This window comes from Lissotriton vulgaris, chromosome 2_1 (assembly GCF_964263255.1).
Source record: "Lissotriton vulgaris chromosome 2_1, aLisVul1.2, whole genome shotgun sequence".
Classification (NCBI taxonomy): Eukaryota; Metazoa; Chordata; class Amphibia; order Caudata; family Salamandridae; genus Lissotriton; species Lissotriton vulgaris.
The window spans coordinates 319593917-319620919 of NC_141687.1; the positions used below are offsets into that span (position 1 = coordinate 319593917).

General features: G+C 44.1%; 1 protein-coding gene across 2 annotated transcripts in view; it reads right to left on the minus strand.

The window, feature by feature from the left end:
• TAX1BP3 (Tax1 binding protein 3) overlaps positions 1-27003 on the minus strand; it is a 173155-nt gene that overhangs the window by 145607 nt on the left and 545 nt on the right. The gene's annotated exons all lie outside the window — the stretch shown is intronic.

Sequence of the window (27003 nt, forward strand, 5' to 3'; positions counted from 1 at the left end):
TTATTGCAAAAACTGACAAAACCAGGAATTGCCAAAAGGCTGGGGTCCAATGCTAGATCTATTGGTTTTGTCAATGCTGGTTTTCTTTTATTCTCGATACACAGCCCTGCGTTATGCTTCCCGAAGTCACTGGTGCCAAAACCCTTTAAAAAATACCCTCACAAACCCAGCCAGGTTGTTTGATCGTTTGGTAATTATCAGTTCAGGCGTCCAAGATTTCGACACTAAACTCGTATTATCTACACAGATTGTAAACTATTGTGGGAGGGATGAGTACCAACCCAGAGCTAACAAAAGTGCAGAATTACAGGAAACAGAACAAAAAAGCAAACAAGTCAGACCGGATATAATGTGGTTGATCAGCATGCGCCAGCTGCAGGTGAATCGTGGCCCCTAAAACTGAGAATTAAATCCATAATTTTACTCTCAATTGATTTCTGGAAGTGTGCTCTTTCATACAGCTCTGCGAGTATCAATTGTTGAGTTCGCGGTGGGCCCGCAATCAGAAGAGGATTAAAGGAGAGTTGGGGGAGGTACTGCGGCAGCTCCTATGCAATGGCGGAGGAGCGTCGTCCGACTGGCTCAGAGGCAGCAACAGAATGTGTGTGTGTGTGTGTGTGTGTGTAGGTGTGTGTGTAGGTGTGTGTGTAGGTGTGTGTGTAGTCCGAGCCGGGCCATGACAGATGAGGCAGAGTGATGTGCACTGCTAAGTGTGCATGTCGGTTTGGCCGGCCGTGTTAGACCCGGCCAAACAGACATGCACAGTTAGATTTCTCTAACGCAGCTGTATTTTGTATTTGTAGGTTTACTTGTAAAGCGCGAACCTGTCACCCAGAGGGCATCCTGGCGCTTGAAGTTCAGTCAACAACACTTATCGCTGCTCAGACATTTCTGGGAAAGAGATGCGTTTTAAGGGCTTTCCTGAACAGATAGTAGTCCCTATGGCTTCTCAAAGAGAGTGGCAGGGAGTTCCAAAGTTTGGCCCCTGCAACACTAAACAAGCGGCCACCCATCCTAACTCTCTGGAACCTTGGGACCACAAGCAGTTGTGCCGAGGAAGAGCAGAGAAGCCGCGGGGCAGAGTACCAGGCAAACATTCTGCAGTGGCACTGGGCCCTGTCGGTGTACTGCCTTAAACACCAAGCACGCCGCTTTATACAGTACACGCAGGTGCAACGGCAGCCAATGTAGGTCCCTTAACGCTAGGGTGGAAGAGCTGAAGTTAGGGCGAGAAAGAGCCAGCTTGGCGGCCATATTCTGCACCCGTTGTAATCTCCCCAGCAGATTTTTCGGGGCATCCAGAAGCAGCGCGTTGCAGTAGTCGACTCAGTATGGTCCCGCGAACTACTTCCGGCCTGGCCTGAGCGGGGAGGAGGGGCAGGACTTTACGCAGCATGCGTAGCAGCATCATGCACGAAGAGATGGTCTTCTTAACGTGCATGTCAAGTTGTAGATTTGGGCCAAAGATCACCCCCAAATTGCGGGCTGACTCCGCAGCCAACACTGGTTCAGAGAAGGTGGAAGGCCAAAAATTCTCTGGGAGTGACCGCGGGATCCGGTCCATGGAGCAGTGCAGTACCTCCGTCTTTGTACTATTAAATTGTAGGGAATTGGCCCGCAGCCGATCCGCTGTGGCTGCCATACAACAATGGAATGTCTCCAGCGGGACCGCATTATTTCCTTCCAGAGAAAAGACCAGCTGGGTGTCATCGGCGTAGTTAAAAGCCGAGATACCGAAAGATTTTATAAGCTGGACCAAAGGGCGGAGGTACAGATTAAAAAGTAAAGGGCTGATGGCCGAGCCCTGTGGCACCCCCTGCCCTACCATCCGTGGCTCCGATCGAAAAGGAGGAAGCGCGACCAGCTGCAGCCGGTTGCTGATATAGGAGACCAGCCAGTCTCTTGCCCCCCCTGTGATCCCGCATTCCTCGAGCCTCCTGATAAGGGTCCGATGGCAGACCGTATCAAACGCGGCCGACATGTATTGCACAGCCGCGTTGGAGAAACAGCACAGACTCCATGTGCCTGAGAGAGCGTTAAATCGGCCCGCTCGGCCAATCCCTTTGCTGATCTCATGCTTGGTAATATAGCATGAGAGTAGCGCTGGGATTTGATGTGGAGTCTCTGATACTGTCCCAGAGACTGCTGGGAACAGGAAGCAGATGAGCACTGAGGCGCCTGGCAGCATAAGGTAAGTTATATTTATTATTAATATCCCCCATGTTCCCGATACCTCCTCACTCACCCCACCACTTTTTAGGTCACGCCATTGCACTCAAAGCACTGCTCGCCTCGGCGAGATTTATTGTGATGGAGGACTTTGAGAAGAGGGCATGAAGCCCCGCCCCTCATTTCCATTGGCAAGCATCACCGGTTATGCTAAACGGTGTCCGGCCATTGGAAATGAGGGTTTTCTGTAGATGCCCTTTGGCCTGCAAGCCGGGCTGGCTCGCCTGCTCTGCTGCTGTAGCAAAGCATTTTCTAATATTTATGGGCCCATGTGTTTTAAAAACACATGGCCCCATAAAGACAAGAGATCCCCATGCTCCGGCTGCAACGCGGTCCTCTTTCACTCTCGGGACAGCGCTGGTTTATAAATCTAAACGATACAAAAGGGGATGATGGACGGAGCTTTTGAGCAAATCAAACACTCACCCCCAGTCAACTGATCTGGGTTTAATCCATCACCATTCTTTAGCTCACTCAGCCACCCCAGTTCCGACATGGCCATATGCAAATCAGTCTGACCCTGTGCCTCATGGGAACAGTCCCGCCCGAACTGCCAAGCCATGTCTTCCCTGGACCGGAAACAAGCATCCTGGGACCGGTTTCGGATTCATAATCCTCATCAGCCAGGCTATCTTGAATCCAATGACCAAGTGAGCAATGGACTCACGTCTGAGCATACCCTGCCAACTTAGGGCAAACAAAGTGATAAATCTAGGCAGCTTTTTCTCATGCCTTTGGGGCTTTTATCTTCGAACAAATAAAATTTTAAAAAACACATTTTCTTCACAAAATCGCTTCAGTTTTTCCAGTGGGTTTTTACTTCGTGCTGGTTGAACAGTGATCTCTTAGGGAAACTAAAAAAACACACACAAAAAAAAAAAAACGACACCGTAGCCATGTGACCAAACATGAGCTAAAAAGCAGCAGCTCGTCACTGTAACGTGCAGAGTATTTTCAGATGCTCATTTCCCGATCCACACCATGGACCACGTTCATTGTGCATATCCTATGCAACGTGGGCCTCCCGTACATTAAACCTACTCCAGAGTAGACAAAGCACAACCCTGCTATTACATTCGCAAGTGCGTTATATAACAGTGCGTCCATACAACATATATAAATGCAGGAAAACCTAAATTTCAATATAGAATAACATATTTTACACTTGAAGGGAATTATAATTGGAATCTTAAGTGCATCAATTTAACCTTTTTATGCTTTAAGCACAAAACTATGTTAAATTCTCCCACATACACTGAACCAGTTCGATCTAAATCGCCTCAGTATAGTGTATATAATATGCATTCATGGAACAATTACGCGGACTATGATACACTATGTGCATAATTTACACTTCTAATCCAAATAACCTACGGTAATCTGAGAGTTGGTAGTATATTGCCTATAAAAGCATGAAACAAAGATTGTAATAAAAAAATAGAATTAAATTTTTATAAGGCACATAAATTGAACCAGCAACTATTCTATTTTTCCTGCACTGAACAGGAATCGCTATTTATGCGTGTGAGCGTACAGCGTCGTACACGTGTGGAAACAAACCTACTGTTTACAGGCAGAGGACTTGATGGATTCCGCTGGTTTTGTAGCATTGGATCAGGTCTTTTTTGCACCAGCGCTCCCAGTCAGTTCATCTGTCCACCTGGTCTGCTCCCTACTCTTCTCGTTCTTGTGGTGTCCCTCAAGGTTCTGCTCTTTCACCTCTTTTATTTAATCTTTACATGCAACCTCTTATAGTTTCTCTTCGTCACACCTCGGCTACTATCTTCAATTACGCGGACGATTTACAGTTGATTTTCCCTGTTGATCCCTCCCCCTCCTGTGCCAATTTCCAATCCACCATGCTTGCCATCTCTGAGTGGATGCATTTCAGTTAGTTGAAGCTCAACCCCAACAAGGCGGAGTTAGTATTGATAGGAGGGTCAACTAACCCTTGGAACTCTAGTTTCTGGCCCCCCTCTCTTGGACCTCCGCCCTGTCCCGTCGACTCGGTGAAGAGCCTAGGTGTAATTATACCCAGTGATTTGTCTATGAGGCCTCAAATCAATGCTGTTACATCTTCCTGCTTTTTCCATTTACGCAGGATTTGCAAAATTCGAAGGTTCCTCACCACCGAAACCCTCATACTTGTCATCATGGCTCTTGTCACCTCCCGCATTGACTACGCTAACTCCCTCTATGTTGGGATACCTGCCTACCACCTTCATCGGCTGCAGTTGGTACAAAACCAGGCGGCCAGACTGGTCTTCCACCAGCCCAAACACCAACACGTCTCGCCCCTGCTGAGGAGCTTGCACTGGCTCCCAGTGGCTTACCGCTGCATGTTTAAACTGGGCTGTACTGTTTTTAAGGCTCTCATTGATCTTGCCCCTGCTTTCATCACTTCTAGCCTAAAGCGTCACACTCCCTCTAGAGATCTCCGGTCCTCTGCACATAACTTGCTAATCGCCCCTGGTATAAACGCAAAAAGCATGGAGGCCTGTGTTTCTCTTTTTTGGCCCCCTCATTGTGGAATTCCCTCCCGATTTCACTTCGACTCTGCCCCAATTATACCGGTTTTCGTAAACTAATAAAAACTCATCTTTTTCAATTAGCTTATGAGCAATCCTGTTGTTCTGTCTCCTCGCTATCTGTCTGTGAGCGCTATGAAACCGTTTGGTGACCGTGCGCGGTATAAATAATTTTAACATAACATAACATTGGGCTTTTGTGCACTTTTATTTAAAATTATATATCCATTTGAGGGCGCATTTGTAGAGTCAGCAAAGATCTCTTCCTTTCTCTCCTGCGTGGCCTCCTGTCATGCACTGAATGCCCCGCAGCTCACACATGTCTCATGCACTAGCAGCTCTCTGCACTTGCAGCTAAAAACAACGCGGCGCCCCCTACCTGTCCACCTAGTCCTGTGAGCCCCGAAGTGACTCTCAGCTTCCATTCCGGCCAGCCTCAGCTCTTGCTGGAACGGGGGGGGGGATGTGGGGGGCAGGGGGCGGAGAAGAGGAAAAGCTTACACGTTTTCTCTCTTCCTGTGGAATAACTCAACCCTTCCGCTCCCTGCCAAGGATTTTGCAAGCTGTTCAGTGAGCTGAAACTAAACGTCTGAGGTGGCAAGGAGAGAGGCCAAACAACTCCGGCCCCTCTGAGCGAACAGTGAAAGGAGGAGGGAACTAAAGAGTTCCTCACCATGTGAAACCATGTCTCTGAAAGCAGAACATCACAGGCTGTCCCCAAGCGCTGGTCAGAGGATGAGAAGAAAGAAGGAATGAGTAGGAAAGCGCTTACTCCTTCTGGGGGGACGTAATAAAAGCTTGTAGGCAGCCTACATCCTGGAAGTGCACTTTGTCAGCGAGCGTTTAGATGTGTTTTGTAGCACACAGAGGCAGCCGGGGGCGCGGTTTACAAACAAGAAATGGCATGTCAGCAGCTAGCACGCTTTTGTCGACAAGTGCCTCAACGGTCTTTCGATTCTAAGAGTATAGGTAGCGCCTTAAGCACAGCGCTGTGTAATGTACAAGGTATGTTTTATATTGAGTGTTTCTTTTATGTCTATACATTATGTTATGACGGCATTCCACAGCGTGCACTTCTGAAGAGTGTTTCTCTTCAAAAGTGAATCGCTCGTGGATAATGTTTCCACATGTTCTCCAACTGCTGAATTAGCCATTCAGCAGTTGGACATTGGATGTTTCAGACGTGCTCCTGTTATTTGCTGCCTTCAACTGAATAAACCTTCTTACTGGATATACAACTCTACCCTTCAACTTTATTTCACTTACATATCTATATGAAGGTTACCACCTTTACACCCTGCGAAGCGGACGCCTTCTCAGCGTAAAAAAAAAGTGTGTGAATGCTGTCAACACTACACATTCTGTTCATAAGGATTCCCCATTATCCTGGGTATGGATACCAAGTCAAAGTGGAGGAATGGGGAGGGTGATGGTAACTGCTCAAGATCACACAGTCTATTTACAGTTAACCGCTTTGACAGGGTGTGTGCCCTGACTGTGTTCAGAACATAGTAGGGAACACCTTTGTTACATGCGGAATTGGAAGAAATATTTAGAACACCGCCTAATACCTAATCGTCATATTCCAACATGACTTTGTGACGTACAATTTTGCTGCATACTCTAAAGACGCGGCTAAGTAGGGGCATTGCCATCTTACATCTAAACTATTTATCTAGGTCGCCAATGGGTAACAGCAGGATTCACAAATGGTTTTCATGAACAAAGAAGTCCTCGTAGAAACAAAGGCAAATGAAGCCATCTCTAATCAGTCATGGTGTGTTCATGATTTGTGGATTGGATGAACAGCGACCATAAACGTCGAGGTTATAGGCATGTTTTCCGGTAACAATATGGAAACGAGGAATTCTTTCCACAGAATGCAACATGTTTGTATTTTACGCAGAAATTAGAAATATTTCTTCTGGTGAATAGGCTCTTAGCTCGGGCAATTTCAGAAAAGGCTGCATATGTCAATCAGCAAAATGAATATCTTCAGGCATGTTCAGGGTGGTGTGAGAGAACAGTCGAGAGAGAAGGAGAGGGGAGATGGAATGGAGGGGCGAAAGATGGAAGATGGGAAAGGGGGGCAGTTGTGACAAGAGGTCGAGGAATGATGGAGCTAGAAAAAGAAGACAAAGAGTAAGACATTGTTTCATACCCCGTTTTTAGGTCTCGCCCTGGAGAAAGCGCGCTCTCGCCGCAAGACTATAGCGGTCGGCTCAGCCGACAGCGAGTGGAGACAAGAGATGGCCACGCACAGCATTGAGAAGCATGGCAGTCGGATTCCGACGCGCGCCTTGGGATTTGGTCACGCGTGTGAGCTTGTACTGTAGACAGCTTACTACGCGATGCGCGCCTTGTAAGTTTCGGTTTCGTTTACACTCGTGCGTGTGTGGTGAGGTCCCCCGGGGGAGGAGGAGGCCGGTGGAGAGAAGGAAGCGACTCGGCCATTGACTGTACAGTTAGTTCTTAATACTTACTGCCGTAGTGCACGGCTACCCTCCACGCTCGCTCGCAGAAGGCATTGAAGGTGAGCAAACCTCCTCGGAAGCAGCACCGATTTTATCTGCGAGGCCGCTCCTGGATTGCCGGCTGCCGTAAGTCTTCCACTTGCCTCCTCTAAAATGTTGGCATGTATGCATCATGGTTTCTTTCTCAACTTGAAATACTTTCCTAAGGTACATTTGGGGGGTGGACGGCGCCGGAGTTGGTCAATCATATTGTTAATTAGCCAATGTCCGTCTCAGCTGTTGACTGGAGATTTCACTCCCTCTCTGGGCGAAGGGCTGTTTTCAATCTGCATTTCATTGGTTCTGTCTCTTTTATCTTTGATTAAGGAGTGGTTGCATTTGCCATGGTTACGATTGCAGTGTTTAAATAACACATCTGAGTTCTGGTTATTCTTTCACTTTTGGTGAATATGCGCACAGTTGCTGCAATTCACAAAAGGGAAAATGTGGGTATATAACTTACATTGCACTACAAAAATGTCCGGAACGCCAAGTGCCACATAATATGCAAATTTGGTGTCACTGAGGTCATAAAACATCATTAGCCTACTCAGGAGTATTCTGCAGCCAGTTTTAGGCACATTTCCTGCCGAGAAATATAAATCCAAGCGACTCGGCCATTAACTGTACAGTTAGTTCTGAAGACTTACTGCCGTAGTGCAGAAGTGTCAGTAAAAACCCTGAAGAAATAGGCAGGTGGGGCCATACACAAAGCAGTCTGGTGATTGCATAGCATATGGAGTGCTTCACACAAGTGTGCAGTGAGTGCCGTTTAAAACAAGCATTTGCAATGCAATAGACATACACCTCACAGTCATTTCCTAGTGTTGCATCCCTTGGCCAGACCACTGCTCTCGATGTGGGACCTTCAGCCTTGACATCGCCACTCAGCATTGGGCGTAAGAATCAGTAGTGTGTCTGTGTGTGTGACTGGAAGATATGCAACATATCTTAGGGGCATCGCCAGTGGCACTGGGACAATGATGGTGTGCATAAGAGTTGAAATAGTATCTGCCGCTGTGTTCAAGAAATTTCCTATGGCTGATTAGTACTAAGTGAAGTGTGTAAATGCCACTTATCGATGAGAACACCCAGGCCAAGCTGGGTTGTATGTTACATTGAATTTGTATCATCCAACAGATGTAACAAGAGTTATTGTACCGTCTGGGGGAAGCGGGGGATTCCGATCATGGCAGCCAGTTGGCATCCTCTTCCACTTGGGCTACAAGTAAAAAAAGAGCGGCACACTATCATGATTAATCAGCTGCTATCCACCATTAGTCAAAACACGGGCTGGACACAGGGATGAGAATGATCGATTTTTAAAGGGCGGCCCTCATCCCCCTTAAGTAGCACACCTGCCTGGTATCTCTTGTTATTCATGTGACTATACTCGTTGATAAAACCACGTTTTCATAAAACCGCAATCGGTCTAGACTTTGTCTTAAATAATAATATGTCTTTGCTATCGGCTGCGCCCTTAGTTGGAGATGGCTGACATTGTGGCTTGATTGGCGGTTGTGGCAATGGTTGAAGGTGAAACATTCAGTATACGGTTTTGTGATTGGGTACTGATTGATATGTAGATAGTTGGTTTGCTATATCTCGGGAGGCCATGTCCGTTTTGAATAAAACAATTACAGTTAATTGTGTTTGTGCCTGGGTGTTAATGAATTTTCTTGTCTCTGGCCTGGCAGCCCCATTCCTAGAAGGAGATGGTGAATGGTCTTTTCTTTTTCCACGTTATTTATGGTCTGGTGGACATGGTACAGGTAGTTTTTTTTAAATTTATTTATTAGTTTTCACTTTTATATGGCGCAAACTTTACCCGCAGGTATCAGAGTGCTTTAAATCAGCATGCTTATAACAAGCAAGACTAGCACTCTATATTACTGCCAACTTTGCTTAGCATAAGCAACAGCTAACCATTCACAAACAATGTTTATATTCCAATTGCAAATTAAAGGGAAAAAAAAAAGTATGCAAAGCATTGTCATTTACAATGCCAGTAACTCAAACGTTAATGCTGCGAGACCCATTGCATTGCAAATGCTTGTTCTTTGTGCTTCTATATGGCTGGCATCTGCCTAGGGTGGCTTGGTGGATAAAAAAATATCTTGTCACGCCTGCTCCCTGCGCTATGCAAGTGACATCAGGGCATGCAACATCAGGGCGCGCGATATAATAGCGCACATCACGGCACTTGACATCACACAAGCCATCACAGGAATTGACATCATAGAAAGTGGCATCCCAAGCCACGACTTTACAGGAAGTAGCATCACAAGAATCATATCTAAACCCTGGCATATATGTTTAGCAGGTCTATCATGTGGACGTTTGAGCGCGTTGCAAGTCTGATAGCACTGTGAGCTATGAAGTTGATATGAGACTTCTACACCTTGCAGTGCCCCAGTTTTATGCAACACATCCTGTATATTCATTTACAAACGTATATAATTTATTGTACATGTAATATGCACGTCTTGATGTAAAGCGCTCTGATGAGTAGGGCTATACAAGAAAAATAGTGGTACTTAAATTATTTCAACGCCTCCTCAGGTGTAGTAAGCTCTATATAAATGCAATTTGCTTTGTGTAAATACTGGGAAAGACCAACACATCTGACATTCTTACAGTGCATGCATATCTCCTAAAAATGGACTGAACAAAGGGAAAAGCTTCCTCCCTTAAGTATGTGTGAAGTGCTAACAAGGTGTGAGCCTTTGTTGCCCTCCACTTCATTTGCATCAGGTGTGAGGCTCCTGACTGCTCCAAGCCAAGAGACTCAAACAAAAGGAGGCCTGATGACCCCTCAAATTCGTCCTTTGTTATGGGCCCAGCAGGAGGCTTAAATAAACAAGCATTTGCAATGCAATAGGTCTCGCAGTTCTGCGAGTTTAAGCTATTGACATTGCAAATAACAATGCCTTTTATTTTTGTTTTCTTTTTAAAAACCTATATGAAAGGCATTGTTATTTACAATGCCAATAGCTAAAACTTGCATAACTGCGAGACCTATTGCATTACAAAATGCTGGTTATTTGTGTTGTTTTTTTTGAAAGAACAATGGTTCAAGGGTGGCCTAATAAGGTCCAGAGAGAAGTGTAGCGTAGGAATAATTCACGCTAGGGAGCTAAGGATGTAGGTACATATAGAATTATTTATTTTCTCTTTCAACATTTATCAAAAAAGTTTCAGGTGCTCATATGAGTGACAAGGTGCATAACGTGACACAAGTGAACATAGTGAAAACGGAATGTCACACAACAACAAGGTAAAAGACCACATACATATATACAATGGGGGGATATATTTCCTTGAGTAGGTCGACGACGTTTCGATCTATATTATTTTAGATCATCGTCAGGACTGGGGAGCTTCCTGAAATCTGTAGTTAGTACAGTCCTACAGGACCAAAAACTCAATTCAGATTAGGTAAGACATCAGCTGGTTGGCAGGCGAAATTTTAATTTCAAAGGTGTGCCATAAAACAGAGTCTGGACAGTTCGGCAGAATAGTTTAAGGAGGGATCCTTCTTGCGCTACGTGATTTTTGCCCGATTGCTGAGTAATCCTAGAAGCGAGGCACTCGGACCCCCTTCACAGCAGCCTACATGCCCTGATTAACTCCTGGCAAGCAGTTGGCCGATTGATGATGTTACCTTTCCCAAACCGCTAAATGGACCCCTAATGCAGCGTAGAGGCAAAAATCACGTACATCCTTCGCTCCCTAGCGTGAATTATTCCGACGCTACACTTCTCTCTGGACCTTACTAGGCCACCCTTGAACCATTGTTCTTTCAAAAAAATCACTATTACCCCAGGTTCGCCTTATGGGGTACCCTTGTTCTTAAGATATGGTTCAGATATGGTTATTTGTGTTGGCCGCCACTGGGGAGGTGAAATGACAGCCCAATTCCAAACTGCCTGAAGAGCAGATAGAAAAAAAAAAAAAGGAAAAAAAAGGAAGAAAAAAAAATCAAGAAAGTATCACATTACATTTATAGCGATGCATACATTGAGAACCCTGAAAAATGCATTTCTATTGTCATGCCTACCAAAAACAAAGATTAGAGCAGGCCAAAGCATGTGCGATGAGAAAAAAAAAAAGGAAAGGAAAATATATGCCTCTAGGCCGACCATGTCACATCACGTCGGGCATGAGTGCAGTGCGAGAGATAAAGCTTTTGAACCTACAAGGAAGAAATCCATATTCCCAGCCTGCAGGAAACCACCGCCGACTCATACAGAATCCAGAAGCATTCCCTCGCAAAGCATTTAGTTGAAAAGTAAGTTTTATACTATATATAAAAAATGCACAAAACAAACAAATTCCAAGCACATAGTGACTTGCCACTGCCAACAAACTCACCTCACCCCATTTCAAGCAACCCTCCTCCACACAATGTTTGCTGATTCAGCTAATTGGTTAGCGCGAGATTCGCACAAAATGATGGGCATTACTGATCTGCCATAGTGTTACTTTTATTCATATTTTTTTTTACACCAAAATGTGTTCTCTTGTTCACATGAACTGCAGCTGGTGGTGTTCGGTTTGTTTTCATTCTTCCCAGGCTCCAGGGACTGGATTTTTAGCGGGATGTAAACGGAATTACTTGACATGGCATAATCTCGGGAATTTGTCATAATAATCGTAATGTGAAACACCAGAAATTATGCGAGATTATACTCACAAACAAAATTTCACTTGTGCCAACCATATTAGAAAAAGAAGCTATACAACATCACAGAAAACAAAATTGGCTCTCGATAAAAATTACAATTAGCAGACTAACTGGGTTTAAACATGTTCAAACCTTCAGTTCTATTCTAGACAGTCAGGGTAGAGGAACAATCACACAGACAGTGAGCTGGACGTCTTCAAAACGACATACCTAATCTGCCGTTTCTTTAGCACTTCAAGTAGATCATTTAATTTATGTTCAATAAAAATAAACGAAACAGTCCATTACGACTGCATTGAAGCATTCTATGCACAGAAATTCTACTGGCTTGTCAACTCCCTGAATAGTTTACTATCATTCGCCCTAGCCAATCACAAAGCCAGTGAGAACTTTCAAGAAAAGATCAATCACTCTAAGGCGGCTTCACTTCACTTCACTTTATGTGGGAGGCTTTAATGAAGTCAAACCAGCTTGTGTTCATCATCTGCCTTCGTCTACTAGCTAAATAATCTACTTCAATAACTCTGGCGTGGGTTTTTTTTATGTGAAACCGGAATATTGTGACTAAAAACATCTGTGCAATCAGCCTATTGCCAGACTACACATGGCTGAGGCCATCTTTTTTTGGAACCCACACAACACTCATCTTGCAGTCTAGGCTGGACTGTTCCGATTGGAACAGAGTCGAGGCTGATTTGCAAATAGCTGGGTCCAAATTGGGGTGGCATGGTGAGCAAAAAACAATGGCTTATACCTTGATCTGTGACTGGGGTGAATGTTTGATTTGTTCAGCATTCCGTCCATCATCTGTTCTTTTTGTTCCTGCTCGCTACAATGCCAACGCTGGATGCTGGTCTGAGTGCCTCTTTTCACCCTGCCAAAAATCATAACTGTGCTGCCACTCAGTCCTCGCAGTCCTACATAATGGATAATTTTAAAAGTTTAGATAATGTTCATTGTGAGGAAGGTCGGTCTACATCTGTATCACCTTCAGTAGCTCTGTGCCCATTATCAGCTGATGGTGACGGCTTGTGTCTCCATGGTGCTGCATTGAGCGACTGCATGATACAGTCTATCGCAAATGCTCAAATATCAATCCAATGCATACGGATGTGGGAGCACCAATAATGACAGTAAAGGCCCAAATCCATGCGGATTCTGAGTGTGGTGTTTTGCCCGCTTCTTATACAGCTTCAGTACCAACAGTGGCACCCGTCCAACAAACTTGTCCAACTATGGTAACTTGTGCTGTCCAGGATAGTTCGAAACTCCACCTCCGTCTTCATAATTGTGACAATTTGGTAATAGGTCTGGACGATATTCAGCCAATTCAAACGTCTCATAAGAATCTAAGGATATCAAAACATCTCAGTATTTGTGAAAATAATAGTCCTTTTATACTTTTGGATGATAGTCAACAAAACCATAAGGCCTCTAAGAAGCTGAAGCTTACGATATCACCATCAAAAGTTAACAAGCAGCATTAAGCAACATCGTACCGAGCCGCTGTAAAAAACAAAATTAAATATATCCGTTTTATAGATTTAAAAGCTGCATTTGATTCTGTTTGACGATCTATACAATGGAAAACACTCGCTAGTCGGGGAATTTACCATTAATTGTTGAATGCTATCTTACTTTTGTACTCAAATTCAGGAGTACAAGTTAAATTAGGTGATAAGTCCAGTCAGTCTCGGAGAATTAATACTTGTAATGGCCTTAAACCAAGCTGGGTCTTCTTAATCTTTTTATTACAAGTAGTTTTCAGCACCTAGAAGCCATTAATGCTAACCCTACGAAACTTGCCAATTGCCATCTAAAATATCTTTAGTTTACAGACGATATGATATTACTTAGCCAAACCCCTATAGTATTACAATGGGTAATTGCTGCTTTTGATTGATATATTACAGCAAATTGTTTGGAACTGAAAATAAAAAAAAAAACTAAAAAGGTAATGGCAGTAGGTTCATCGACTACTAAACCTCAAACTTGGCAAGTAAGAAGGCCAATTGAGAGTGTAAAGCAAAAAACGTGGGCATCTTATTTGATAATAAAGTTTTGTTTAAAAGCCATTTTAACGTACTAAGAGCAAAAACATCATCTCTAATATTCGCTTTAAAGTCATTACGAGAGTCTCTAAAATTCCAATTGTATGAATGTCTCAAAGTTATCAGAGCCAAGCTGCTCCCGACTATTTCCTATGGCTCTCCCATCATTAAGGGAAATAACCTACTGTTAATAAAGTCCTGCAAGTCTGTTTTTAACATTCCAAAAGCTATTGGACAAGTAAGTAAAAGCTGATAAAGTGCGCGAATGTCAAGGCGTCTTGGCGCTATAGCAGGACACTAGTTAGAGAAGGATGCAGGACTTATTTCTGCAAGGAGAATAGCCAGGTCTTCAGCTTTTTTCTGAACAGAGGTCTGGAAGGTTGTAGTCTGATGTGGTCTGGTAATTCATTCCATAGCTTAGATGCTTGATATGTCAGGCTTCTACCATCCCATCTAGCCTTTTGTATTCTAGGTATCTGGAATTGACCTTTGTTAGCAGATCTGAGATTACGCTGTGGAATGTACTCAAGGAATAATTTCTGTAGATCCCCTGCTCCACCACAAAACAGTGCTTTATGTACCAGGCACAGTGCTTTAAATTCAATTAGCTGTTGCACCTGTTAGCAAATGAAGTGTTCTAATGCTGCTAGAAATGTGGTGGTACTTTGGAATGTTAAGCAGCATTCTAGCTTCAGCGTCTTGCAGAGATTGTAGTTTAGCCAATTGGCGCTTGTTTAAGCTCAGGAAAAAGACGTTACAATAGTCAATCCATGAAAGGATCAAAGTAACTGCAACCGATTTTCTGAGATCCGGGGGAATAAAAGGGAACATTTTGCATAGGATTTTTAGTTGGAAGAACCATGATGATATTAACTAATTTTTCTGGCCAGTTGGTCGTCGAGCAATATTCCCAAATTCCTGACCTTAACTGCAGGTACTGAGCATTGACCTGTCTCCGCTGGCCACCACTCTTGGTTCCAGAGCGGTGGGTGACCCAGTCCCAAACTCCATAACCTCAGTTTTACCCGTGTTTAATTTAAGGTAGTTCCGGTGCACCCATTCCATATTAGGTTTCAGACAGCCATGAAATCTTCCTGCCACGGTTTAGGCACTTGAAGAGATGGAGATGACAAGTTGAGTGTTATCGGGGTAGGATACCAATGAGAAACCATGCCCCTAGTCAGTTCAGCCAAGAGTGTGGCATAAATGATGAATAACATTGAGGACAGTGCTGACCCCTGGGGGACTCCACAGGCGAGGGACAATCTCTCCGATTTATAAATTAGCCCAGCACACCCTCTGCTCTTTTGCCAAGAGGAACGAGGAGAGAAGGCTTAAAGCCTCCTCCTTATTTCCTATTGCCTTCAGCGTTTGCTGAAATACATCTGGAATTTTGACTCCAAAGACAAATTATATCGAGCCAGTAGTCATTCTTGAAATTTATGCATTCTTTGTTTTTAATCAGAAGTTGGTTCCTTAACAAATAATTGCTAGTACGAAATTAACCATTCCGAATAGGCTGGGGCCTTGAAATCGTGTGTTTCCAAAGCTTTGCTCTACAGTCAGGGTTCCCTTATATGGATACGCCCTATTTTGAGCAGTTTTTAAACAAAAAGATTACAGTTAATTCGTTCATTGCAGATAAAGAGGTCTTCACTACAAAGAAGCATGCCTGGACAGGGATGCATTTTAACCAAAGACTGGAAATTCAGCCTTATTTGACCTCCAATTTTCCATCACGTAGGAGGTATACATTTTTGAAATTGCGACTGGTTAGATATCCCACTAAAGATGGAACTCTAAAATGGTTCCAGCAATAGGCATCTAGAGATAGAGAGGGAAGGAGACTTTAAACTGTGTGGGCTTCCGCAAGAAACGTTATTACATATTGTGTGTGTTTGCCCAAACTTGCTTACTGTATGTCGCATACTGGTAAAGCCATCATTTCTTGTTGCTGGGGCGACATCTGTCCGCCAGGCCCTCATATTATGCTTATCAGGTGCCTCAATTGCAGAGACTGGTCAGTTGATAAACGTTTTTGAGCATGGCAGAAAGAATTAGTATCTTTACCATACGCACTAGCCATTTGCTTTCTTTCCCAATGTACATAGTGTTTACAAGCAAGATATTGGGCTAGGATATTTGCCGTTTTATTTTTATACTGATGACTCATACATGAATTGGCTCTGACTAGTCAAATAATTTCCATATGGCACCTTGATGCATTTTTTACCTCTGATGAATTTCTATGTATGGTACTTTTATGTATATAATATTTACAAGCACCTGCACTTTGTATGGCTCTTTGTGGGCTAGTATAAATGCAGCTTTATTTTTACCCCCATGAAGTCTATGTGTATTGGTATTAATTAAACAGTTGAATATTTTCACACTGCACTTTGACGACTTCACTACTACACTACACTCATTGTTACGGTTCTGAAGCTTTGTTGAGCAATGGATTGGCAGAAGATAAATCAATTGGAAAGGATGTTTTGGCATATCTATTTAAGTAATAAGTTATGTAGATCACCAAAGGTGAGGTATAGTTAACTGTAGGATGTTAATATAATTTGACTGTTTCACGAGTGGCCAGGGAATAGAGCGATATCACTGCATCAGCTAAGTGTGCCTTTGCCAAATTTGTTGCGTTTGGTATCTTTTAGAAACGTCGCAAATGTTAGAGTCATAGAGGCAAGTAAACGTTTTAAAATCTGAGCAAAGCATTGCTTTAGGTAACTAAGAGAAGACAGACAAGGAGTACAGAAACTGTTTTTTTTATCTTGGATTCAATGATCATCCAAAATTGTTAGTGGTACTCTGCATGCAGCAATGAAAAGGAACGACGAGAGAATTTAGAAAGGATGCTATAGGTCCGTTGTTGTCGTCTTAGAGGAACTGTACGTAGCAGTAATGTCTAACGATTACAAGATGGGTAGGACTGTGACAGTTAAGTTTGGTGCAGACATGTTAACTCTCAAGGTCTAGTCAGTTAGCAGGAGACATGACTAGTAAGGCTTATTGATTGGAATATATTTTGACGATAAATGATTTGTCAAATGCAGACATTTTTTGCAACATGTTATTTAAAACCTGTTGAGCATGAGATGAGTGCCTCTACTTAAGGGTTTGAACATGCATAATGAGAGCCACCAGTCTTGCCATATAACATAGCTTTTCCCAGTGTCTGCGTTAGTTGAATCTATTTTATTAAAGACCAAGTGACTACATATAGCCCATCTTTTCCCTTCCAGGGCTGGGGAATGAATGAATGAATGAATGAATGAATGAATGAATGTTTATTGTTATGTTACTCAAAACCATTACATTAAAACCAAGTGCAAAATTACAAAAGTTAAGAGTTGTCGTCTTCTTTAAGGCAAGTCTGTGTGATTAAAATCCAAGTGCTTATGGACTAGAGAAATGATGTGCCAAGTCTTACAGGCCTCACTCAAAAAGAGAAATGAACCAACTTTATCATGTTCATTTGAAATAAGCTTGACATCTCTTTTCACTTTAATAATTTCTTTTTCCACCTGTTTTTTCTTTAACACGTCATACTATGAAATGAATTGTATTGATTGTATGTTTCACTTTTTTTGTACATATATTGTTGCACAATTTAGACAACAAAAACATGCGGCTATGTCTGTGAAGAACTCCTTCTTCTCTTTCTAAAAACAGTATTGTTTATTCTAAAAAAAACGATTAAAAAGGCACAAATAATTGCCGAGATGAACATGATAAAGTTGGTTCATTTCTCTTTTTGAGTAAGATCGTTGAAATAACGTGAAGTGTGGGTACTTCTGCTTTTTGTCAAAGATATATTGGGCCCAACCCCACTTCAGTCCACAGGGCCATACCCCCCAGTTCCTAAAGTCTTACAGGCCAGCATACATCGGCTGAGTCTCTGGACCTTTTAACTCGAGATGGCCATCAGCTTGGTGCGAGTCTGATGGATGAATTTGACAAATGTGGCCATCTGTTTTACTGAGTTCAGTGTGTATAGTCGGAGAACCACCTCCTTTGCTGTGCGTGTCCCCAGCGGTAAGATAATGGGCCTAAGATAAAGGCTGCGAGCTGTGCGCAGGGCCGGGCAGCAGAATAGGAGGTGGGCCAAGGACTCCCGTTTATATTTGCAGAGCCTGCATTCGTTGATCGTGAGACCTGCCCGTTCGATGGTGTATAATTCTTTAAGGGGCAAGGGATGTAATCTGTAGGCTAAAATCTTATGTAGGGCTGGGCGGCCTACTGCCTGAGTGAGATTAAATTTAGAGTTATGCACTGTGTGTGGCAGACTTTGGGACTCGTGGAGGCCTCTTTTAGCCAATGACTCCAAATCCGATGCGCGAGAGCAAATGCGGATTTGTTTTTTTATTGCATTTTTAATGGTAGCATAATTCGCTAACTCAGAGCCCCAGTTCTCCATGGCTAAATTAAGGAGATACTTTGCTGAATTGAGAGTCACTGACCAAGGGTTCCCAGGTTCCAGAAAGATGTTTTTTAAGACTGCCTTCAATGTCTTCTCTTTTGCCGCTGTGGTGAGGTAGTAATATTTACTCAAGGCAGCCATCTCTTCCCGCTTTTGTTGATTCACAGAAAATTCTAGTCGTACAAGAGCGTTTCTGGTGCACGCGGGGTGATGGAACAGTCTCTTATACGCACTACAGTTAATTTTTTCCAGTTCCTTATTTAGTTTTCCGGGAAACGCCTGTTGGGCGTAATTAAGAGCTGGCATTAGTTTGGCCTTTAGTACTCTTTGGATAGCCGTTGTGGTAGGGCTATGTAAGGTGGATTGTAATTTGCAAAGGGCATAGGTGATTGTTTTCCCTTTGCCTTGAATTTTCCTTAAATGTACACCAGGTAGTCCCGATTCATGGTACCAAACGCCCAGGTAGTTATATTGCTGCGTGCATCCCAGGACCAAGGGGCCTAGCCTCCATTTGAGTAATTTTTTTTTTTTTTTCGGATAATGCCCAAAAATTACGATTTTTGATTTCGATGGGTTGGTCACCAGCCTGTTTTTGTCGTATTTTGCCAGGGCGTCAGCGCCTTTTGTAGGCCTATTTTGGTATGATCCAGAAGTACCAAGTCATCGGCGTATTGCATAAACTGAATTTTGGTACCTCCGATCCTTGGTGTGGCTAAAGCTGCTCCAACCAAGGCTTGGTCCATGTCCGCTGTATATAGGTTAAACAGCAGTGGTGCTAGAACGCACCCCTGCTTTAAACCTCGGTCCGTTTCAATCTTCTCTGATGCGGTGTTGCTCGAAAGTTTGATTATGACCCACGTGCATTGATACAGAGACTGAATTGCTTTCAATAGGGCGGGGTGGATGTATGACATTGTTCTGCATTCTGTCCATCAATTGTTGTTTTTGCATTTGTCACCTCGAGTGGGATGGGTATGCTCAGACGTGAGTCCCATGCTCTCCACACCACTGGAGTCAAGCTATCCAGGGTGAAGACGGCTGATAGCCAGAAACTGGTCCTAGGATGCTTGATTCCGTCACGGAGCAGATGCAATGAATGAATATGTGGCACTAGAGAGTTTGTAAGGACTAAGGAATTGTTCTAATTCTACATGTATGATTGAAAATCCTTTGGGAGTGGCAAAAAAGTAGATATGCATAATACTTGCCTCAGTGTCTTTAATGTAATTGAAAAGTAGGTTTTCAAGAAATGTCTAAAATGTATCCTGAAACAATGAGTAAAGTACTAAACCAGCTATTGTAGAAGACAATCATGCCAGTAAATATTGCATAAGAAGTTGTAAACTAGCTTCCTCTAATTTTAAACATATTCTAACTTGAATTGCCATAATCCCTTGGATCTGCCCTTGCTGCTCAACTGTGCTTTAATTCCAAAATGTCTACAAATTGTTAAGCACTGTTATAATCCTAATTGCCATAATCCTTTGAGATGTAGATTTAAAGAAAGACTAATAACTCCAAACAAATAATAAATAGGGTGTACAGCTTCACTCAGAGTGAACCTGGCAATATTCTCTGAAAAGCAGCTAGGACCATCATTCATTAAGAATTTTAAAATGTAGCTTTTATTCTGGGGGGAGAGGAGTTATGGATGGTTCATTTTATCACTATTTAAATCAATCAATCAGGGGTTTATAAAGCACACTACTCACTTGTGAGGGTCTCAAGGCACAGGGGGGCGGGGGGCCGGGTGTAGCTCCGGATCAGTTGAAGAGCCAGGTCTTGAGGCTTTTCCTGAAGGCGTGCAGAATGAGGGAGCAGCTGATGCTGACTGGGAGCTCGTTCCAGGTCTTTGCTGGGACATAGGAGAAGGCTCTTCTGCCTGCTCTGGTTCTGCGGATGCGTGGGGTTGCTGCCAGGGAGAGGTCCGCAGAGCGAAGGTTCCTTTTGTGTATGTGGAAGGAGACTCTTTTGTTGAGGTAATTGGGTCCGATATTGTGGAGGGATTTGTAGGGGTGGGTGAGTAGCTTGAAGGTTACGCTCTTCTCGATGGGGAGCCAGTGGAGATCTCGTAAGTGCTGGGTCATGTGCTCGTGTTGTGGGGTTCCGAGGACGAGTCTGGCTACGATGTTCTGGATGGTTTGGAGCTTGTGCAGCAGGGTTTTTTTGATTCCGGCATAGAGGGCGTTACCGTAGTCCAGTCTGCTGGGTATAAGTGCGTGGGTGGCGGTCTTTCTGTATTTGGGGGGGCAAGGGGTCCACTTAAAGGTCTTGCAGAGGGAGTTGAAACAGGTGGAGGCGACTGTGTTGATCTGGCGGGTCATGGTGAGGGAGAAGTCAAGGATGATGCTGAGGTTTCGGGCAAGGTCTGATGGAGTGGGTGGGAATCCGAGGGCAGAAAGCCACCAGGTATTGTCCCAGGCAGTGGAGGAGGGTCCAAGGACAAGGACCTCAGTGTTCTCCGAGTTGAGCTTAAGGCAGCTGTTGTTCATCCAGGCCACAACATCTTTCATTCCTTCCTGGAAACTGAGTCTCGTGTCTTCAGGGTTCTTCATCAGGGAGAGGATGAGCTGGGTGTCGGTGTAGGATGCTATGGGGGGCCCATGCTGTCTGATGATGGTGGTGAGGGGGGCCATGTAGATGTTGAAGAGCGTGGGGCTCCTCGCTCAGCCTTGGGGTACTCGCAATTTATCTCTGTGGGTCCGGAGAGGTAGGGGGGGGGGTCAGATACTTTGGATTCTGCCATTGAGAAAGGAGCGGATCCAGTCGAGGGCGGTTCCTCGTATGAAGGCGTTGTGGAATATGCTTGCGAGAGTGCGCTGGGAGACGGCGTCGAAGGCTGCGGAGAGGTCTGGCAGGATGAGTGCCGCAGAATGGCCCTGGTCCGATAGCATGCGGATGTCATCTGTGGCAGCGACGAAGGTGCTCTCCGTCTTGTGGTTGCTGCGGAATCCAGACTGGGAGGAGTAGAGGATGGCGCTCTCTTCGATGAAGGTGGTCAGCTGGGGTTGACGAATCTCAATGTGACTTTGGCCCGTAGGGAAGGCGAAAGATGGTCTGGTAGTTTTTCAGGTCCATCTGTCAGCCGATGGTTTCTTGAGGAGGGGCTTGATCTTTGCCTGCTTCCAGTATTTGGGGAAGATGCTGGATTTGAAGGAGGTGTTGATGGTCAAGCATAGTTCGGGTGCTATGGCGGCAGCGGCTCTGTGGTAGATGTGCAGTGGGCAGGGGTCCATGGGGGCTCCTGAGTGGGTGTTCTTCGTTGTCGTGTCGGTGCCTTAGATGGTAGCCGGATTCCAGGTGGTGATGGTGGGCTGGTTGTCTGTGGTGGAGAGGGGGGTGGTGTCTGGGTTCTGTTAGCTGAATTTGTTGTAGAGGGCCTTGATTTTCAGGTGGTAGAAGGAGCGGAGTTTGTTGCAGAGGTCGTGAGATGGTATGACGTCTGTGGCTTCGCTGAGGGGTTTGGCGAACTGCTGTATGACGTTGAAGAGTTCCTTTGCGTTACTGGCGGTGTTGATTTTGTTCTTGATAAAGGTCTGCTTGTTGGCTCTTATGCGCTGGTGGTATTCAGTCATGGCGTTCCTGTAGGTGTTCCGGTCTTCTGTGGTTTTCCTGCTCCTCCAGAGTTTCTTCATGCGTCTGCAGAAGCGCCTGGCTTCTTGGAGATTGGTAGTGAACTAGGCGGCCTACAGGGGGCGTTGTCTGACAGGGTGGCAGAGGAGTGCGAGCTTGTCTGAGCAGTTGGTGATCCAGTGGTGTAGTTCTTTGGCTGCAGAGTTGGCGTCGGTCGTGGTGGAGGTGGGTGGTAGTGAGGTGTTCCTCTGTGACCTTACTCCAGATCCTTTGTAGCGGGCGTGGGTGGGTTTAACTGTTAAATGTACTTGCTACTCAGCACCAATCCAGATCGGTGACAAGTGAATCTGTTTGTAGCTGAAAGCACAGTACTTACAATTGCAGACTTTATTTACAGTTATGCTTTATGAACCTCAAACGTTTCTTTTATGTGGAGTACCACTATTACTTGTTTTGATCTTTCTTTTATATTGATCCCAGAATGAACAAGGCTCGATTTGTGTGATCCGGGTATCCTGAGGACAGTGGAACCTATAGTTGGGTCTATATGTTTATATTAATAGACTCGAGTAAACTAGTAAATTTTTGTCTCGCTCTGTAAAAAGATGCCTATTTCGGGTAACAAATATAAATCCAACTGAGACCCTTAAATAGCACTGTGTGAATAATTATTATGAATTTAGACTGCTTCACTAGGAAAATGTAAGTGAAGCACAAATGAATATTTATGAATTATATTTAGGGCTCCCAGTATTCCGTTTAAACAGATATTTACATCTAAATACAGACGCAATGTTTTTCTTCCTGTGTCTGTATTTACATTTAGAAGCAGTAAAATACTAGCAAAATGTGCACGCTGCGGTGCTCCACCCGAGTTGACTTGCCACGCCCCTCAGCTGCAGGGCCTTACAGCTTGTGATTTGCTGGAGATTCCTTCCACTTAGGGCAGAGGTCTTCAAACTTTTTGATGCCAGGACCCACTTGTAAAACCTTTTTAGGCGTAAGGACCCCCTTCCGACAAAAGATTTTAGAAACTGGTACTCCTCATCATCAACAACTATCTACAACCATAAATGCGCCTGTTAGACCTCATCACATCCATCCATCCATCCACCCATCATTCATCCATCATTCATCCACCCACACTTCCACACATCCATCCATCCTTCACCCATCCACCCTTTCATCCTTCCTTCCATCCATACATCCATCATCCATCCATCCTTTCATCCTTCCATCCATGCATCCATCCTTTACCTATCCACCCGTCCATCCATCCACCCATTATTCATCTACCCGCCTTTTCACACATCCATCCATCGTTCATCCATGCAACCTTTTATCCATCCATACATCCATCCACCCTTTCATCCTTCCATCCTTCCATCCATCCTTTACCTATCCACCCGTCCATCCATCCACCCACCTTTTCACACATCCATCCATCATTCATCCATGCAACCTTTTATCCATCCTTCATCCATCCACCCTTTTATCCATCCTTCATCCATCCACCCTTTCATCCTTCCATCCATACATCATTCATCCATCCTTTCATTATTCCATCCATACAACCATCCACCCTTTCATCCATACATCCATCCTTCATCCATCCACCCTTTCATCCATCCATCCATCCATCCTCCATCCACCTTTTCACACATCCATCCATCCTTCATCCATCCATCCACCCTTTCATCTTTACATCCTTCCACTCATCTTTACATCCATCCACTCATCATTCATCCATCCACTCATCATTCATCCACCCACCTTTTCACACATCCATCCTTACATCCATCCATCCTTCCTTCATCCTTCCTTGCTTCCATCCATACATCCATCTGCCCTTTCATCCTTCCATCCATCCTTCATCCATCCACCCTTTCATCCATCCACCCTTTCATCCATCCATCCATCCTCAATCCACCTTTTCACACATCCATCCATCCTTCATCCATCCACCCTTTCATCTTTACATCCATCCACTCATCATTCATCCACCCACCTTTTCACACATCCATCCATCCTTTTATCCTTCCATCCATCCTTCATTCCATCCATACATTCATCCACCCACCCTTTCATCCTTCAATCCTTACATACATTCATCCTTCATCCATCCACCCTTTCATCCATCCACCCACCCACCATTCATCCCCCACCTTTTCACACATCCATCCATGCAACCTTTTATCCATAGATCATTCATCCATCCACCCTTTCATCCATCCATTCATCCTCCACCCACCCACCTTTTCACACATCTATCCATATATATATATATATATATATATATATATATATATATATATATATATATATATATATATATATATATATATATATACACACACATATATACATACATACATACATGCATACATACATACATACACACACATGTACACACACACACATGTATGCATGTGAACAACCCGAATGACCCAGGAGAGGTGGCAGAAAGCAGGCGAGACCAGCAGCAGCAGCCACCATTCCACTGGCACACTAAGATACCTACAGGTTAAACTAGCGCTATATAAAACGTTACAAATTAAAATAAACTGCACAGCGAAGTCCATTGAACTCAAAAGGCTACAGCCTCCTCCCCCAGCCCCCCCAGCTCGTGTATGTGAGCCCTGCTGAAACAGCCTCAGGGACATATACAAAGGCACACCAGAGTACTTCACAGGTCTTCAAAAGACCTTTACTTGTTAATGAGGCTTTAATATTTTTCACACCTTGGTGTGAAGAAGGCCTCCGCCGTGAGCACCCTCAATCAGCCCGACGCCAGGAACTGCACTCTGACAGAATCGGCGACCCCCTTCCCAGGACTCCACGACCCCCCTGGGGATCGCGCCCCACAGATTGAAGACCTCTGACTTAGGGTCTTTTTTTACCTGCTGCCATGCCCCTGAGCCAATTGTGGTTGGGGCTAGATGTTTACGTGTTTGTGGTAGATTGCTCTCGCAGTGCAGTGCACTGTGTACCGTCATGTAATCTCCCCGTGACTGCCGAAAATGAATTTGTCCTTGTATTATGTAATATGTGCGGAAAATTAAAGCGCTCAAATACCTCTGTGCAGAGTTCGCACTATATAAATCTGTAACAACATGAGGCTGCAAGAACAAACTGGCCACAAACTCTGCAAACACTCCAGCCACTGCATCTTCAAAGCCAAGCGAAGCTTGATGGCAGCTTCAAAGTCTACTCGCAGGAACTGGAGTGTTTGCCGAGTCTGTGGCCGGGCAGTTCTTGCAGTGCAGTACACTGTGTACTGTCAATCGCCCTGTAACAATCAAAAATGAATATGTCCTTGTGTTACGTAATTGGTGCACATGCTTGTGTAGTTAAGAAGAGAGGTAAGAGAGCTGAGAAACTTCACAAATGTCATGAGGATAGGGATTGACGCTAATAGAGGTTTGAAGAGCTAACTCATGCCCTTTTAATCACTTTGTGAAAAATTCTTTAGGAGGATTAAAAAAATCTACATCGGCACATTTAGCAGAGTTAGGCTGAATTATGTGCATACTGTAAATAAGCAACAACTAAGGCTTTGTTCTATATAATATTAAAAATGCTTCAGTTCTGACATGGTGAGACTGTGAAAGAACTATAACGAATCTCTTAAGTTACATCAAAGCAGCAAAGGGCGATACTGCTGTTAAGATTTTTTTTCCCACCCTGAGGGTGAGGGCAAAAATGGAGAGCCCGATAGGGACCCGTCTCAGCACCAGCTTTTTCAGAACTGCTGATGCTGAGCACTGGCAGGACCCAGCTCACTTAAAAGCTTTGGAGTTAGGTGGATCTCCTCCTCTTGTGATACATTAATTGGGGAAGTAGTAGGTCCAGGGGGGCTGAGGCACCTCAAATGTACCCTTTTCGGCAGCTGCGCAAACAAATTTAATGTATTTAGTCTCTGACCCTTTTTTTTAAAATTTTGGTTGTTGGTCGATATTACTAGTACAGGCTAGGCCGGGTCCACCTTATACAGGGGTCTCATCGCTGCTAGCACCCTGTTTTCAAGCGCACCCCAGTGGAAGCCTTGAGCCAGGAAGTCAGCTTTCTGATTCCATGAACCAAGCCTAAGGCACAAGCACAAACAGGTTTCAAAAGAAGGAGCAACAGTGCTCACCTGAGTGCACAACAGCATCAGCTTATTTATTTATATTACTGCAAATAATCACTGACACCTACCCATTTTTCATAGATGAGGCCTGTTTTGATCTAAAAGAAACGTCTGTAATAGATTCTCACATGTACAATATTAAATAGAAATTAAAGGGAAACCGTGTACAGTGTGTATTTAAATGTGGCAAAATACTAGCTGCAGCGCTGTCTTTTGATTGCGGCAAAAATAAATGTGGATAAATAGATAAAATGCCCCAAAAATAAATATGGATAAATACAGACAGAAATGGCAAAAAAAAAAAAAAATACCATAAAATCGGTAGCCCTAATTATATTGTAGAAAAGTGGCGAGATGTTCCTGGGACACGTTTACATACATAATGTGCATGCCGACGCCACAAATAATGTGAGTCTGCTCCTCTGAACGTGCTTCGCTGTTAAGTGTCAAGGGGGTTTGAAAAAGACTGACAGGCAGAAGAGGAATGTGGGGGTTTGTGGCACACATCAGTGAAAAAGTTTGGCTTAAGCAAGTTAGAACTGGAACGCATCAAGAGACGTTCTGCATGGGGGTTCGTTTCTGTTTGAGACAATAATAATTGTGAAGTTGAGCCGCCCTGCGTTTTACTCCCACACCGGCCCTATAAGAGGGCCAGGTACCACAGAGAAATTAGTTTAAAGACGTTTTATTGAATGAAATAAAACAGCAAAAAGAAAAGGCATTCGAAAGCCAATGCAAACAAGATTTAAACTAACACTCTAGGAAATAGCCCCAGACGTTTCACCACTGCGTAAAAGGTAGATCATTCACATATAAAGTAAAGGGTACAGAACATGTTGAAGAGTGGGATGAGTCATTCGC